The sequence below is a fragment of the Rhinopithecus roxellana genome, chromosome 8, assembly GCF_007565055.1.
Source record: "Rhinopithecus roxellana isolate Shanxi Qingling chromosome 8, ASM756505v1, whole genome shotgun sequence".
Classification (NCBI taxonomy): domain Eukaryota; kingdom Metazoa; phylum Chordata; class Mammalia; order Primates; family Cercopithecidae; genus Rhinopithecus; species Rhinopithecus roxellana.
In genome coordinates, this window is record NC_044556.1 from 117,555,508 (window position 1) to 117,563,987 (window position 8,480).

General features: G+C 44.3%; 1 pseudogene; it reads left to right on the forward strand.

Moving 5' to 3' along the window:
- Window positions 1-3,554: 3,554 nt before the first annotated feature.
- Window positions 3,555-5,611, forward strand: LOC115899007 (annotated as a pseudogene).
- Window positions 5,612-8,480: the final 2,869 nt, after the last annotated feature.

An 8,480-nucleotide genomic window follows, 5' to 3' on the forward strand; every position in this document is an offset into this window, starting at 1 on the left:
TGTAGCCCTAATTAATTGGGGTTTCATTTTCTTACACTATAAGAAGTCCGGAGAAATATAGTCCAGAGATCGTGCAGTGCCTTAATGACATCACCAGAGACCTAGGTCCTCCTTTTCCCCCAGGTATTTCTGGGAGTTATCAGCTAAGGTTGCCAGATAAAATACAGGACACATAGTTAAATTTGAATTTCAGGTAAATAACAAATAATTCCTCTTAGCATGACTACATCCCATGCAATATTTGGGACATATGTATATTAAACATTTTTTTATATTCATCTGGAATTCAATAGTAACTGAGTGTCCTGGTTTTTTTTTTTTTTTTTTTTTTCAGATGGAGTCTTACTCTGTTGCCCAGGCTGGAGTGCAGTGGTGGATCTCTACTCACTGAAACCTCTGCCTCCTGGGTTCAAGTGATTTCCTTTCCTCACCCTCAGAAGTAGCTGGGACTACAGGTGTGCACCACCATGCCTAGCTAATTTTTTTGTATTTTCAGTAGGAATGGGATTTCACCACATGAGCCAGGCTGGTCTCAAACTCCTGACCTCAGGTGATCCGCCCACCTCAACCTCCCAAAGTGCTGGGATTACAGGCGTGAGCCACCGCATCTGGCCTTGTGTTTTTATTTGTTAAATCTAGCAATGCTCCCTTTAGGGAACAGCTGACATGTGTTCACGACAAATACTATCAGTTACTCCCTCAGCCCATGTTTTCTAGAAAAACAGAGCAGAGGCAAGCTTCACATGCTACAGCTCATTGTAAATCCCAGGGCAGGGGCAAGGCAGGGAAGAAAGGAAAGAGAATGCAAGGTAGCACTTGGATTAGCAGCCCACAGCTTCCAAGGAAAGAGCGCGGCTGCCCAGTTGTGCGGAATGTTGTCTAGACAGGCCCTGTAGACACACTATGCCTTGGAAATGTCCCTCTTGGTGAAAAAGGAGAGGTCTACATCTGCTAGGTCTTTCACCTTCTGTCATTGTTAAGATTCGCTACACAGGGTATTGATTCCCCCACTCTTCTGGCTGAGTTATGTGGCTGCTCTATGCAGTTGATAGGGAGGCCGAATCCCATGTCCTCCAATGCGGCCTTCACCTGAGCCCAGAAGTGTGGGAGGAGCCACAGCAGCTGTGGGTCTAGTAAGGAAAAATCTGGGCACCTGTGCTGTCCCCACAAGGGTTATAGAAGCCAAGTAGAAGCAGGCTTTCTCCAGGGGGAGGCTGAGGCTGCTGGCACTATGAGAAGATGAAGTGATGACAACTACAGCAGCAAGCACACTGGTAGCCACAGCCCTGGGGCGAGGAGACTGGGATACGCATCACATAGACCACGTTCTCACCTCCTCCTGCTAGAGCCTCCTCTGCTGGGGATCTCCTCCAGACACCACTGCCCTTGCAAGATATCACTACTTCTACTGGCCTCTTCACATGCATCTACAGGGGCCACTGTGGCAGACCCCACGATTCCTGGCTGGGGGCTTCTGCCACCTTCTGTGCCACTGGAGCCCCTAAATGCTGTGGTAGAAAAGGAAGATGGCCTCTCTTTTCCTGAATTTGTTTCACACCTCTTTTAGGTGGTTACCTATGGGGACATTTTCTGAATCAAGTGTCAGCAAAATCACACTCAAACTGACCATGGCAAAAAATAAATAAGTAAACAAAAGGAAGATACTATTTATGTGATTGAAGACATTTCTTAGAAGATGACATACAAATGGCCAGTGGGTATTTGAGAAATGCTCAACATCACTAATCATCAGGAAAATGCAAATCAAAACCACAATGAGATGTCATATGACCCCAGTTAGAAGAGCTATTATCAAAAAGACAAAAAAAAAAAAAGGCTGCTGAGAATATGGAGAAAGGGGAACACACACTGTTGGTGGGAATGCAAATTAGTACATCTAGGACAGGAAACAATATGGAGGTTCCTTAAAAAGCAAATAGAATTACCGTATGATCCCGCAATCCCACTGCTGGGTATATCTTCAAGAGAAAGGAAATTAATATATCAAAGAGACATCTGCACTCCCATCTTTATTGGAGCACTATTCATAATATCAAAGATGCAGAATCAACCTAATTGTCAATCACCAGGAGAATGGATAAAGCAAATATGGCATATATACACAGTAGAATACTATTTGGCCATGGAAAATAATGAAATCCTGTCATTTACAGCAACATGGGTGGAACCGGAGGTCATTATGTTAAGGAAAATAAGTCAGGCACAGAAAGACAAACATCACATGTTCTCATGCATATGTGGGAACTAAAAAAGTGGACCTCATGGACATAGAAAGTAGAATGGTGGCTACCAGAAGCTGGGAAAGGAAGCAGGAGGAAGATCAAGAGAAGTTGGTTAATGGGTGCAGAGATACAGTTAGATAGAAGGAATAAGTTCTAGTATTTTATAGTGTAATGGGAAGTTACAGTTAATTTTTTTTTTTTTTTTTTTTTGAGACGGAGTCTTGCTCTGTCACCCAGGCTGGAGTGCGGTGGCGCGATCTCGGCTCACTGCAACCTCCGGCTCCTGGGTTCAACTGATTCTCCCACCTCAGCCTCCCAAGTAGCTGGGACTACTAATTTTTGTATTTTTAGTAGAAATGGGGTTTCACCATGTTGGCCAGGCTGGTCTCAAACTCCTGACCTCAGGTGATCTGCCCTCCTCAACCTCCCAAAGGGCTAGAATTACAGGCATGAGCCACCACGCCTGGCCTATAGTTAATAATTTATTGTGTATTTCAAAACAGCTAGAAGAGAAGAATTGTAATGTTCCCAACACAAAGAAAAGAAAATTGTTTGACATGATGGATATCCAGTTACCCTGACTTGATCCTTACACATTGTATGCATGTATCAAAATATCTTATGTATCCCAAAATATGTACAAATAATATAGATAATTAAAAATAAAAATTTAAAAGTATAGTGTTAAAAAAAAATCCCAAGAGGAGCTTTACATTCAGATGTGACTGGGCTCAGAGCTCGAGTGATGTCTTCTGGGTTCTTTCTATCTCTTTGCTCTGCTGTTCCCTGTGTTGCCAGCATTCTTAGGCTCTAGGCAAGGGCAAACCATCATAACCTAATGGCCTCCAAGGCAGTACAAGGAAAGCCTCTCTTCTGGGAGTTCTGCAGAGGAGTCTTGGGTTTCTTCTCATCAGACCAACTCAGGTGAGGAGCCCACTCCTAAGCCAGGGAATGAACTATGCTGACTGCCCAAGGCTGAATCATGTGTTGCACCCCAACAACATGACTAGGAGAGGGTGGGGAAGTCAGGGAACATTGCTGCACCAAGGGAGAGGATGCTGGGAGACAAACAAAGAAATACTGGCCACAGATTGGCCACAAAGAAAGAAGAACTGCTTGTGCCTCCACTCCTCAAGGAGTTTTAATGTACACCCCCCTTCTCTATAGGACCAAGCCGTAAGTTCCTGGGGACTGTTCCTGAGGCAGACTAACAGAAGAAAACAATCTTAGTCAAAATCTTTCCTCTCCAACAACTAAGCCTGCTTACTGAACCAGGCTAGTGAGCTCCCTACCACCAACCAAGCTGACGACATGGAATCAAGCAATGACATTTTGGGTGCATTTGCTCCCAAAAGGTGTGGTCAGTATCTCATGCAGAAAGATTGTTTGGCCGTGTGATCCAGGAGAAACCACTCTGATCTTTGCTGATCCCAGGCCCCTCTGTGATCGGGTACAGGAAATCAGAACCCTCAAATAACAGGCTTGATACTGTTCGGCTGTGTACCCACCCAAATCTCCTCTTGAATTTTAGCTCCCACAATTCCCTCATGGCTTGGGAAGAACCTGCTGGGAGGTGATTGAATTATGGGGGTGGGTCTTTCCTGCACTGTTCTCATGATAGTGAAAGAGTCTCACAAGATCTGATGGTTTTAAAAATGCAGAGATTCCCTGCACAAGCTCTCTCTTTGTCTGCTACCATCCATGTAAGATGTAACTTGCTCCTTCTTGCCTTCCACCATGATTATGAGGCCTCTGCAGCCTTGTGGAACTGTAAGTACATTAAACCTCTTTTGTTTTGTAAATTGCCCAGTCTCGCGGGTTTTTTGTTCGTTTTTTTTTTTTTTTGAGATGGAGTCTCGCTCTGTCGCCCAGGCTGGAGTGCAGTGACGCAATCTCAGCTCACTGCAAGCTTGGCCTCCCGGGTTCACGCCATTCTCCTGCCTCAGTCTCCCAAGTAGCTGGGACTACAGGTGCCTGCCACCACGCCCGGCTAATTTTTTATATTTTTAGTACAGACGGGGTTTCACCATATTAGCCAGGATGGTCTCAATCTCCTGACCTCATGATCCACCCACCTCAGCCTCCCAAAGTACTGGGATTACCCGCGTGAGGCACCGCGCCCAGCCCAGTCTTGGGTATGTTTTTATCAGCAGTGTGAAAATGGACTAATATAAGGCTAAAGGTTTTCTATAATCAGATTTATTTTAAGCCTACCCTAAATACAAAGCTGATTCATACTTAGGAGGACAATTCTCTATTCCCATAAATAATAGGTCAGTTTATATAATAAACAGCTTATAAACTCCAGGTTGCTTTTCATACTTGACAGATCTGGTTTTTTGGATCAATATTCCCTACCAGAAGCATGTGGGTTTGGAACCCAGCCCCAGTTCATGACTTATATGTGAAACACCTTGTGGGGAAATCTGTCAGAATCAACATAAGAATGTGTCCTTGTCCGGGCGTGGTGGCACACGCCTATAATCCCAGCACTTTGGGAGGCCAAGACAGGCGGATCACCTGAGGTCAGGAATTCAAGACCAGCCTGGCCAACATGCTGAAACCCCGTCTCTACTAAAAATACAAAAATTAGCCAGGCGTGGTGGCGGGCGCCTGTAATCCCAGCTACTCAGGAGGCTGAGGTAGGAGAATTGCTTGAACCTGGGAGGCGGAGGTTGCAGTGAGCCGAGATTGCATCACTGCACTCCAGCCTGGGCAACAGAGTGAGTCTCCATCTCAAAAACAAACAAACAAACAAAAAGTTGTGTCCTTTATTTTAAAATATTTTTTCCTCAGCCTTTGAGCCTGTGGATAGGACAGGTTATCAGTCGGAGCTGTGCAGACTTAATCTTGATGTTTGGTCATCCAAAGCACTGACATAGCTCTTCCACAGGAGGCCTGTGCATCGCCACTCATGCTGCCACTGCGTCTTTAGTGATCACTGAGAAGTTCCAGCATGTCAACACCAACATCAATGTGTGGCAGAAAATAGCCTTTGCCATCACTGCCATGAAGGGTATGTGCTGAAGTTATGCTCATGTGGAGTTGAAAAAGCAGACATCGACCTCCCCAAGAGGGCAGGAGAATTCACTGAGGATGAAGTGGAACTCCTTGAGGATCACCCTTGTGCAGAATCCACACCAGTACAAGATCCCAGACTAGTTCCTGAACAGACAGAAGGATGTAAAGGATGGAAACTATAGCTAGGTCCTGGTCTGGACAACAAGCGCTGTGAAGACCCGGAGCGACTGAAGAAGATTGAGGCCCATAGAGGGCTGTGCCACTTCTGGGACCTTTGTGTCTGAGGTCAGCATGCCAAGACCACTGGCTGCCATGGCTGTACTGTGAGTGGATTCAGGAAGAAGTAAGTTTGTAGGCCTGTCTGTATATATACTTAAAAAAATAAAAATAAAACAAAGTCCTGGTATCACCTTAAAGTTTAGGATAAGGTCACTGTGAAAAGATCCCAAGCCACACTATGAATTATACAAATGAGAGCACTGTTTATATGCAGTAGATGGACAGAAATAACAAAGTCTAACTAAACCAAATGTCAATAAAGTATTATACAAGACTGTGGGAATGTAAATCGGTTTAGCCACTATGAAAAACAATTTGTTGGGCTGGGTGCGGTGGCTCACGCCTATAATCCCAGCACTTTGGGAGGCTGAGGTGGGCGGATCACTTGAGGTCAGGAGCTCAAGATCAGCCTGGCCAACAGGCTGAAGCCCCGTCTCTACTAAAAATACAAAAAATTAGCTGGGCGTGGTGGCGGGCGCCTGTAATCCCAGCTACTCAGAAGGTTGAGGCAGGAGAATCGCTTCAACCTGGGAGGTGGAGGTTGCAGTGAGCCGAGATTGTGCCACTGCACTCCAGCTCGGGCAACAGCGTGAGACTCTGTCTTAAGAAAAACAAAAAGAAAAGAAAAAAAAGAAAAATAATTTGTAATTATCTTCTATAGTTAGACACACATCCTACCACCCACCTCTCCTTTCATCATGGACATAATATCCTAGAGAAACTGTTGTTCATGTACGCCCACCAAGAAACATGTTTAGGGCAGCACTTTTTATATGACCCAAACAAAACAGAACAGAACCTACCCAAATTCCATCAACAGGAGAGTAGATAAATAACTTGTGAAATATTTACCCAGTGGAATATTATACAACAATGAAAAACTCTATCTCTATCTGGGCACAGCTGCATGTGCCTGTTGTAGAGGACTACGTGCTCGCAAACAAGACATTCCCAACAAGTCCTGCTCTTGCAAACGAAGCAGGGCGTTCCTTTCCTGCAAACAGGGAGGACAAAGGAGCCGGCTGCAAACGGCAGACCCTGGGGGCTTGTTTATGTGTAAACATCTTGAAAATCCAGAAAGTCAGGGAAAGGTCAGAAAAACAACGATGTGTCTTGTGACTTGGTAACATTCCACAGACGACTGTATAAAATAAAGCGGAGTGGGAGCATGTCGTTCGGGGCGGCCGCCATGTTTGTCTTGTCTTGTGTTGTCATGTGTGTTCATTCCTTTGTTTAGGAAACATGCGGACCCCAACACCTGTAGTCTCAGCAACTCAGGAGGCTGAGATGGGAGGATCGCTTGAGTCCAGGAGTTTGAGGCTGCAGTAAGTTATGATCACACCACTGTGCTCCAACCTGGGTGACAGAGCAAGACCTGTCTCAAAAAAAGAAAAATAAAAGGAAAGAAAAAAAATGTTTTCACCAGATACCTCTATCGACATGAATGCATCTTGGAAGTATAATGTAGTGGGAAAAAGAAAGTCAAGTTACAGACAGCGATTCACCATATAATCCCTTTTTTGAAGCTCAAAAAAGAAGTAAGATTGATATATAGTTTGTACACATATATATCTGTAGTAAAACTATTTTTTTTTAAAGCCAAATTAATTAAAATGTAAAAGTCAGGACAGTACGACCTCTCGTGGGGAAGTGGAAGTCTGAAAGGAGAAGCATGCAAGTAATTTAGATGGCACTGATCATAAATTGGTTTATAAATTCGGCGGTGGATGCACAGGTTTCATTATGTTATTATGCTTCCTAAACATGTAAGTTACACATTTGCTTTGCATCCATCAAACATTACAACATGAAGAAAATTCCTTAAGTCATGTGGGAAAAAAGCAAGTGTAGTCATACTTACATTCCAACATAAACAAAGGAATCATTTGTGAGAATGCTTTGTGATATCTCAAGCCCCATTCACTTTTTAACATTTATAATCTTTGACCCCCACTGCATCCCTTCTTGCAGTGAATGACTGTAAAATGCCACACTAATACGAAACAAAGCAGAATATAAGTCAGGAGAAGCATGGAGTCCTGACAGATTAGGTAACAATTTGGAGTAGGAGACAAATCTTGTTTGGAAAGAAACACTCAAAATGTTAACCAAGGCAGCACTTGAGGTAGGATTGGGGGGAAGGAGGCGCTTCAACAGGAGGATGCTTCACTTTTTACTCTTCTGTGCTGCTTGGGTTTGTCACAATAAGGGTACATTACACATGTAAAAATTCCAGGCCGGGCACGGTGGCTCAAGCCTGTAATCCCAGCACTTTGGGAGGCCGAGACGGGCGGATCACGAGGTCAGGAGATCGAGGCCATCCTGGCTAACACGGTGAAACCCCGTCTCTACTAAAAAATACAAAAAACTAGCCGGGCGAGGTGGCGGGCGCCTGTAGTCCCAGCTACTCGGGAGGCTGAGGCAGGAGAATGGCGTCAACCCGGGAGGTGGAGCTTGCAGTGAGCTGAGATCCGGCCACTGCACTCCAGCCCCAGGTGACAGAGCGAGACTCCGTCTCAAAAAACAAAAAAAAAACAAAAAAAAAACAAAAAAAAAACAAAAACAAAAACAAAAAATTTCGTAACAGTAGAAATGGAAAAAAGCAGAGGGATTTTGACCACACACCTTTTCAGTGTGCATCTCATGAATTGCTTTTGCTTTCAGGTAAGGAGGAAGCATGTGCATTTGATATTGAAATCAGAAAGACTTTTTCTAAGAGAGGTGACATGGCTTTGATGTTGCCTACTAGGTTTTATCATAGTATCATGTCTAGCTTCAATAGACAATTGCTTTTTTCTCCTAATCTATGTCCACAAATGGCTATAGCAGAGACTGGTAGACCCATTTCCCCCCTTTTTCTTTTGTAATCAACCTCCATATTTAGCTGGGCATGTGGCTATCCAAAATAAAAATTACATTTCCCAACACCCTCTTGCC